The 9,252-nt window shown below is 62.9% G+C and overlaps 1 protein-coding gene across 1 annotated transcript in view; it reads right to left on the reverse strand.

Annotated features, from left to right (window-relative positions):
* The window catches only part of ZFP41 (ZFP41 zinc finger protein), an 8,153-nt gene extending 7,305 nt beyond the window's left edge, over window positions 1-848 (reverse strand). Inside the window, exon 1 of the mRNA XM_077758253.1 lies at window positions 782-848. The gene's annotated coding sequence lies outside the window, so the exon portion shown is untranslated. The remainder of the gene's footprint in view (window positions 1-781) is intronic.
* Window positions 849-9,252: the final 8,404 nt, after the last annotated feature.

Here is a 9,252-nt window from a genome sequence, read left to right on the forward strand (position 1 = left end):
CGCGCGCCCCCCCCCCGCCAGTGACAGGGCCTGTCCAGTCAAGTGTGCAGCGCCCTGGGGCGCCGCCTTCACCTCGATCCGCACGGAGCTGGTCCTCGCCCTCCTCCCCGCGGCGCCTGGGAGGAGAGGGACCCGGGGGTCCGNACCCTTCCTTCATCCTCTGCCTCATCCCTATGCCCTCCTCTCTCCTTGCCCCCTCACACCTGCGCCCCCTCCCGCGGCCTTTCCCTCACCCCGTCCTCCCCTCCCTCACCCCTGTGACCCTTCCCTCGCCCCTGCCACCTCCCTCACCCCTGCAGTTCCTTCCTCACTCCCTCCTCCCTTCCCTTGCCCCTGTCCCCCTCATCCCTGCGCCCCCTCCCTCACCTCTATCTCCCTTCCTTCACCCATCCCTCATCCCTATGCCCTCCCTCACCCCTTGCCCCCTCCCTCGTCCCGCACCCCCTTCCTCACCTCATCCTCTTCTCCTTCACCCCTGAGCTTCCTCCCTCACCCCTGTGCCCTCCCTTCCCCCCTCACGCCTGTGCCTCTTCCGTCACCCCTGTCCCCTCACTCACCCCTCTCCAGCCACCTGACTGTGCTCTTCACACACAGCAGGTGCACTTGGCCTGTGTTCAGTTGCACCGGCAGCGCTCCCCCTGCCCGGATGCTCACCCCCAGCTATCTGCTTGGCTCACTCCCACCTCCTGCGCAGCTCCCCCTGGGAGCCCCGACTGCTCTGCGTATTAGTTCCCCGGTTCCCACAAATTTAGCTGCTTAAAACACTTGTGTGTTCCCTTACTTCCTCGGGACAGGTGTCCAGACGTCCCGGCTTGGCTTAGCTGGTCCCCTGCTTGGTCTTGCCAGGCTGTGGTCATGGTGTCGGCGGCTGCGTTCCCAGCTGGAGGCTCATCCATGGACGGATCCATTTCCACACTCCCGTGTTGTTGGCAGGATTCATTTCCTGGTGGCTGTGCCACCGAGGGCCTGCTTCCTACTGGCTGTTGACTAGGGGCTGACCTTAGGTCCTGGTGGCCACCCACCATTCCCTGCCATGTGGCCCCCTCCATGGCCAGTTCCCAACATGGCTGTTTGCTCCTTCAGGGCCAGTGGGAGAGCCCCTCTTCCCAGGCTGCTCTGATGGAGCGTCACAGAACACAGCCTCGCCGTGGGGGTCACCTCTTGTGGCCTCCCTCATATGTGGCCTCCAGAGGCATGACCTCCTGTCACCATCATATGTGACCTAACCATAGGACTGACATCCTGTCTGTCACCTCTGCCAGAGTCTGTGGTTTCGAAGCAAGTCNCCATGACACCACAGCTGGTCTCTTCTCCCACCCCTGACTCCCCCGCCCTGTCCTGCATTTTTTCACAGCACACTCCACTCTCTAACACACGATGTAATCTCCTCGTCAGTGTGTTTATCGCATACAGGCGCACCTAGGAGAGCGGGTTGGGTTCCCGACCACAGCGGTAAGGCAACGAAGTGAGTCAAATGATTTTTTCTGTGCTTCCCAGTTATGTTTACGCAATACTGTCAGTTATTAAGCGTGCAATGGCACTGTGTTTAAAAAACAACGTAGGTGGCCTGGGGCACCTGGGTGGCTTAGTCGGTTAAGCATCCGACTTTCGCTCAGGTCATNTCAAACGAGACGACAGTGTGCAGTTGGTTACAGCAGCGGACCCGTCCTTTCACGAACGATTTCTCTGGAGCGTGTGATGCTGTTTGATAGTATTTTACTCTGGGCCACGGTAGAATGGTCCGTTAGTATCACCTTAGCATCCTTAAGAAAGTTGTTTTTCAGGCACCACGCAAGAGCGCGTGAGGCAATGCCAAGGGGGCAGAGCCCCGTGACGCACAACTGTAGTGGCATCCGGTGACCTGTGGTCAGTCTGCTCTAGGTGGCACCAGGACGGGCCCCTGGGTGCAGTGCTGCTCAGCCTGAGCCGTTCATCTCAAACACCCAAGGAGCTTAGGGACTGCTGCCTGGACCCCACTCCCAGGGGGGCGGGGAAGTGGACACACAACACTGGCATTTAAAAAAACTTTTTTTTATTTTTTTATATTTTATTTATTTTTGAGACAGAGAGAGACAGAGCATGAGTGGGGGAGGGGCAGAAGGAGAGGGAGACACAGCATCCGAAACAGGCTCCAGGCTCTGAGCTGTCAGCACAGAGCCCGACGTGGGGCTCGAACCCACAAACTGGGAGATCATGACCTGAGCCAAAGTCAGATGCTCAACCGACCGAGGCACCCAGGTTCTCCTAACGCTGGTATGTTACAAGTGTCCCTGGTGATTCCACCGGGCAGCCAGGGCCCAAGCCACGCCGCCGTGGAGCACGGGTGTGGCGATGCTCACAGGCGCTCGGTGAAGCCTTGGACACGGAGCGAGGCGGAGACGTGAGTCCGGCCATTGGATTAGTAAGGTTCCAAGAAACACGGATTCCTCACCTGTGGGCACGTTCCTCAGCTACGGGTCACACAAATTTACCTACGAAACTCACATCTGACCCCCGGAGCCTACAGTTTATGACAAGGTGGGTGGTAAGTACGCTCATTCTCCGATGACGTGATCTTCCCCACATTCGCCTGCGAGCAGGTTTACCGGGAGGCAGATTCCTAGGGTGGTGCGTGGGCGGCAACAGGCCAGGGCAGCCCGACCCCCAGGTGACATCCCCCGCGGCCCCCGCGGTGGAAATTCACTGTCACGCCCACCCTGGGCCGAGAGGCCGCCGTCTGTCCACATGGCTCCTTCTTCCAAGCTTCCTTCACTCAAGCCCGCGCGGGGCCCTGGGACTTTCCCTCGCGCGAGCCGTGACTCGGTGAGGACGGCGAGCCGTCTGCAAGGGAAGGGCCCCCGCGGCTGGCGCGGCTGAGGCTCTGCGATGTCCTGCGGTCAGGGTGTCTGGGCTTGGGTCTCTCCAGCCTGCGTCCTCTGAGGCGGGATGAGAGCTGGGTCGCGGCCCAGACGCCGCCACAGTCACTGCTTATCTCGGGCTCCTTCTGGGAGGAGGAGGCACCAGTGAGGTTTTCCTGTTTCTCCATCGCTGCCCCCCTCCCCGGGTCTCTAAGGGCCTGTGGCCGGGTGCCGGCCCCCCCCCACCCCTGCCAGCAGCCCCAGCTCAGAGCCCAGGCCGCGCGTCCCCCAGGCGGGAAGCGCCTCCGTGCGGGGACCCTCCTGGGAGGCTGGGGGGCGACAGAACCACGTGGGACCCTCACCACCGGCGGCTGGGAGTTCCGGATGAGCCTGGGGGCCACTGGCTTCTGCAAACGTGGGGGTCGCCAGAGGGTCAGGATTCAGCGACCTCCATCCTCAGGAAAGTCCTGCTTTGGGGTCACTGCCTCATCCTCACAGGGAGAACAAGGGCCGGAAACGCACTGCGGCCACCTGCTTCCTGCGTGGGGAGAGAGGAAGTCCCGGGACCATCTTAGGACTCAGTCCCGGGCTGGGGTGGGGTGAGTGGAGAANGGGGAGCCCAGGGCCCTGCGGAGGATGGAGGCTGCAGGGGAGAGGTGTCCGGGGAGGACCTGCGCGTGCCCCGCCCCGTCCCAGCCGGCAGGTCCTGTGCGCCCAGAGGAGAAGGGGGCGCAGCCTTCTTCCTGCGCTTGCTCCCAGGTCGGGACTGGATGGGGCACCCAGAGCCCTGAGGCGCCCCGAGCTGGTTTCAAGGTGGGGGAGGTGAGGCAGCTTGCGTAGGGTCCCTCGGCCCAATGGGCTTCTTTGTCGTCCCCATTTTAGGGGCCACTCGTGGGGCAACAGAAGGGACCAGGGTGAGTGGGCGGGCTCAGTGCTGGGAGGGGAGAGAAGGGATGCCTCCCCAGGCAACGGGGGGGGGGGCGCGGGGAGCACCCCCAGGAACAGCTCCGGGGGTGGGAGCAGGCATCCCGGTCAGCCCTGGCACTGGCGCTGTGGCAGGGCCCCTCCCTAAGGAGAGAGAAAGAGGAGAGAAGACTTCACGGTCACCTAGATACGCGCCCAGGTGCCTACATCCCCCGTGGCCTTGTAAACCCGACCATTTAATCAGACTGCATGTTTAGGGAGACAAAGAAATAGAACACGTGTTTAAAAACTATGCTGCGCGAGGCGGCCGCTCAGTTCTCCGGGCAGGAACCCAACTGATCCTTGGAGAGGGGTGGTTTTTCTCCAGTTTTGGGGCAGTAGGGCTGAGCACAGAGAGGCTACATAGGTGGCCAGGGTCACACAGCCTGGAAGCGGCCGGCAGGTCACCCCAGTTGCTGCTCGGGCTCTTCTGTCGTCTTAGCAGCTCCCATGTCACACTGACAAAGGCCAGGAGGCCTCGGCAACACCCACGCTGGAGGGCAGAGCCTTTACCCAGGGCCACCAGGCTCCAGAAGTTTCCAGCATTAGGCTCTTGAGGAGCACCCTCTGGGGGTCGCAGTACCCCCACATGCCCTGGGATGTGGGGAAGGCTCTGGAAGTTCACTCAAGTCTGACCAAGGCCCAGAGGCTGGTCCACCGCCTGCAGCCTCTCCCTGTCCTGGGCCGCTGGCCTCTGGGACAGATGTGCCTTCCTGTCCCTGGGTGAGCCGGGCTTTTGGAGGGGAGCCTCGGGCCCCCTGCTCAGGGGAGAAGCGGGGACCTCGCACGAGTGCGAACCGTCACCCACCGGTGGCGCCAGCAGAGCGAGGCAGTTTGCCCAGGAGGCCTGTCTAGACAAGGGCTCTGGTATCTGCAGGAACGGCTTCTTTCGGTGGAACCGCCGGGTCACAGGGCGCTGGCCCAGCGCCGGCCACTGACCCGGCCAGCCCACGCGCCCACTTCCAGATTCCCACCGAGCTCAACATCTTCACGGCTCTGATCGCAGGAAGTTGTGCTGGGCTCCACCGCCCACGCGTGCACGGGCTCCCAAGGGCCGTGGCGCGGGGTCCACGACACCGGTTCCCGTGCGGAAGTGGGGCCTGTGAGTTGCTAACCCTGAAAATTAAACTTCCATGGGGCGCCTGGGGGGCTCAGTCGGTTAAGCGTCCGACTTCGGCTCAGGTCATGATCTCACGCTCTGTGGGTTCGAGCCCCACGTCGGGCTCTGTGCTGACAGCTCGGAGCCTGGATCCTGCTCCGGATTCTGTGTCTCCCTCTCTCTCTGACCCTCCCCTGCTCACGCTCTGTCTCTCAAAAGTAAACATTTAAAAAAGTTAAAAATAAACTAAAACTTCCAGCTGTTTTACCAGCAAGCGTGGGTTTATTCGGGAACGGCCGACAACCGCAGCCTGGGCCACGCAGCACCGCACGCAGGCCTGCAGAGCAAGGAGGAGACGCTCTTCTGCAGAGAAAAGGGGGCGGGGCGGGGCCGCTGTAAACTCAAAGTCCATTGGACTGAACTCATTGGCTGGGCTGTGTCAGCCTCTCATTGGCTGGGCTGTTGCCAGGGGCGGAGGAAATCTTCCTTCCACCTGCCCAGACNGGCCGGGCACCCTGGGGAATGGGGGCGCTGGGGGCAGCGGGCGCGCAGAGAGCCGCCTGTCTGCCTTTACAGGCAAGAACCCAGTGCTCGGGCGGGTGGATGACACGGGCATGACAGGGGCCAGGACAGGCCGCCGAGCCCCCTGAGGGACGGGTGGGCCGAGCGCTGGGGAAGCCCGCCGCAGCACGTAACCTGCCCGGCTTCCAAATGTGGTCATAACGGCCACAGGCAGGGGGGCGTGCTGCCCGTGAGCTGGATCCTTGGCTTTTCCAGCATGTGCTACAGCCCCCCATCTGTCTGCAGGGCCCCCGCGGGGCCGGGCTGTGACCACCAGGCCCATCTCCCCCGTCCTTGGCAAACACCTCCCTCAACTCAGCCCAGGACTGACGCCAGTGTCTCTGCTATGGGCCAAATTGTGTCCCCAAAATCCACACACCGAGTCCTGCTCTCAGGGCCACAGAGGGTGACCATGCTTGGAGATGGGCCTTTGTGGAGGTGATTAAGGTAAAGGAGGCCGCTGGGGGCCCTGGGCCAGGTGACCCTATGAGAAGAGAAGCAGCCATGTGGGGTGTGTGTGTGTGTGTGTGTGTGTGTGTGTGTGTGTGTGACTGTGTGAGGAGAGAGAGGCCCCAGGAAGAACTGACACTGGTGGCACCTTGACCTTGGAACGTGGGCCTCCAGGGCTGTGAGACGGCACATTTCTGTCGTGTGACCCCCAGGCTGTGGCGCTTGGTCCGGCCTCCAGCGCATCCCTCAGCCCTGGGCCTCCCTGCTCTGGCCTCTGGCAGGGCAACGCGCCAGCTGGCACTCATGGGACTCTGAGCCCGGCACGTGGTAGTGATGTCCCGCACACCAGGAAGAGGGGTGCTCTGAATCCGTGCCAGCTGCGGGCGGGGGGTGGGGGGACGCCGTGGTCCCCTGGGGGCAGCCTCCCGTCATTGCAAGCCTGTGCCTGCAGTCTGGGTGATGGGGGGCCGGCGCAGCTCAAGGTGCGGGTCTCTGGCCAAGAGCAGGTTCCAGGGAAAAGCCGAGCCCGTGGATTCTAAAGGAGAGAGACTCCAGACATCAGCCCTGTGATGGGCGGGTCCCCAGACCTGGAAGCTGGCCCCAGGAATGCCCAGGTCCCGAGGCACTGAGCTCCGGGCACCGGGCTGGGCTGGCGTCTGGCCAGGAAGACCAGGGGCTTGCTGAGTGCATTGAGTCCACACAGAGCGAGGGGGTCCCGTAGGCGACCCCCAGCGCAGGCAGCGTGGGGCCCCGGCAGAGTCCGGGGATCCCCCAGTGCTTGGGCCGCTCCAGCACGGGCTGTGGGCCAGGCACCAAGGCCAGAATGTCACTCTGGTCCTGCCAGGGGGGCACAGCTCTCGGGGAGGGAAGGGGGGAGGAGGGCAATCAGGCCCAGGGCCTCAGCCCTGAGCACGCCGGGACACGGGCAGGCCCCCACCCTAAGCTGGGCCGGGCGGGGTGGAGTGGGCAAAAGGGTGGGCTTTGCACCTGCAGGCTCTGCCCTGGCCCAGGTGAGCCCACCTTGCAGCGCGCTGGCCTAGAGCTTGACCGTGGCCGGCAGGCAAGGCTGGGAGCCTGGGCCAGACATATCTCTGCACCCCCACCGCCCACCCTGCCCCGTGCTCCCCAGGCTGTGGTTATGGGCACAAAGCCAAGGCTTATTTTTCTAGTTACACTTAGGTAGATTTTCTGCTCCTTGCAGCTGGATGCAGTGTGGACCGATCCAGACCACAGACTGAGTGAGTAAAGGTCTCTTCTCACGTGAACACAGAGCGGCACCTTGAGGAGGCCATGGGGGGGGCGGGGGGCGGGACATNCCGGTAGGATGAGGCCAGAGGGGGCTTCGCTTCTGTTTTCATCTTGCTTCTCAGCTGGAATGTGGAGACGGGCACCAGGCCTTTCAGGTGGCGTGGAGTTTAGTGCTCCTGGAGCAGGGGCCTGGAGCCGAGGCCCCAGAGGTAGAAACTTTGGAGGAGCAAGGTTTGCGGGGGGCACGTGGCAGTGGGTGCTCTTTTCACCAGGCTCCCGAGCCCCCTGGCTCAGCTGCAGGAGTCACAGAGCTCACGGTCCTGGTCCTGCCAAGNCTGCCGAGTGTCTCAGAGCCCTTGGGGAGGGGGTGACAGAGAGCAGGGGCAGGGCTGGGGGGCTCCGGGGCTGGGCTTTTGTCTGCCCCTCCAGCGTGTGCAGGCAGCACATTCAGCCCAGGGAGTTAACCCGCCTGTGTGGACCGAGGAGGAGCCCCATTCCCCAGACACCTGTTTCCAAGGGAGGGTGAGTGTTGGGGTAACCTTTGTGGCCCCGGTGCCCAAGGCGGGTGGGTGCTGGGTGAGCCTGTCACCCTCTGGCTCTGTCACTGTCTCTCTTGCGCCCCCTGAGGTCTGTGTCATCAGGTGTCCTCCCCACCCGCACCCCTGACCCCAAGCCTCATCCTCAGTTGCACCTTCGTTGGGGGGCGTTAGATCCCCACGTCTCTGTGTCTCAGCAGGTCAGAGCTCGCGGGAGGGAGGTGTGCTTAGAATTCGTCCCATGAGTTGGAGTCAGGCACAGCCAGCTCTGCGACAGCCCCCTGTTGCTCAGGTGCCGGGGACAGCTGTGTGCGCACAGCGGCGCCTCGGGCCAAGGGAGAGTGTTCCGCCACCTCAGGCTGGGGGTGACCGTAGCCTCGAGGCACAGGTGGCAGTGCCCGTGGGGGCAGCGTGGGGTTCACCCTCCCCCACTGGCCCATCATATTTTCAACCTTAAAAATCCCGACCCTCTAGGAGCCTGAACCCAGCAATGAGCAAAGGCAGGGACATCTGAATCCTGTCTGGACGGCAAATGCACAGTTAGGGGCCACGTGGAGCTGACAGCCACGTCTGACTCCTTTGAGTTTTAAGCTGTTGCTAGTAGTTCTCTGGCGGACAGATTTGTTTAATTATCTGTCTGGGTTTAGGGCTAGTGGCCCCTGTGACCAGTGAGCCCTTCTGCTGGGCCCTGGGACTGGGCTCTGGGTCCACGGCCCAGCACACAGGCAGGCAGGCATCCAGGGGGTCTGGTGTTGGGAGCCGTGCTAAGCTCACTGATGACTGGCTAACATCCGTGTAGAAGTCCCCAGAGCCTTGGACACGTGGCCTCATATGGCAGAGGGCGTTGGCGGATGTGATGGGCTTGGGGGTCTGGGGACAAGAGATTGCCCTCGATTACCCAGTGGCCCCAGGTCACCGCAAAGGCCCTTACAAGAGGTTGCTGGAGGGAGATTTGAGGCAGAAGGCGGTGCAGACATGGAGGGTAGAGGAAGGGCTGTGAGCTGCGTGCAGGTGGCCCCGAGGAGGCCAGGGAGCGGCGGGTCCTTCCTGGACCCGGTGATGTCCTGCGGCAGAGACAGGACAGGAGGTGGCTCACGCGGAGGTGCCCTGCCTGCCTCTGCGGCTGGAGGCCCGGGAGGGTGTGGGGGCCTGAGAAGGGTGTGCTCTGGTGTCTGAGCACGGGAGAGGGTGGGACTCCGAGTTCCAGAAGAGTGAATTTGACCTTCCCTCCTTTCCGTTCCTTCCCGGCCCTCAGTGGATTAGGCGGGGCCCACCCACACGGGCAGGGTTGATCTTTTCACTCAAATGCTAATCTCTTCTGGAAACTCACAGACACACCCAGAAATCCGTGGGGCACCCTTCACCCAGTCCGGCTGGCACTTAAAACGGGCCGTCACAGCCCCCAGAAGCGTAGCCTGCTGACGCCTTCATTTCGGGGCCTCCTTGTCCAGGTGGGGCAGTCGGGGTGCCGGGAGGGGCAGTGTTTGGGGACGGGGTGGCAGCAGGCAGGCTTCTCTGACCGCACCAGGTCCCCGCCCGCGTCTGAGCTTGCCGCCTG

The sequence above is a fragment of the Crocuta crocuta genome, unplaced genomic scaffold, assembly GCF_008692635.1.
Source record: "Crocuta crocuta isolate KB4526 unplaced genomic scaffold, BGI_CrCroc_1.0 scaffold327, whole genome shotgun sequence".
NCBI classification, from domain to species: domain Eukaryota; kingdom Metazoa; phylum Chordata; class Mammalia; order Carnivora; family Hyaenidae; genus Crocuta; species Crocuta crocuta.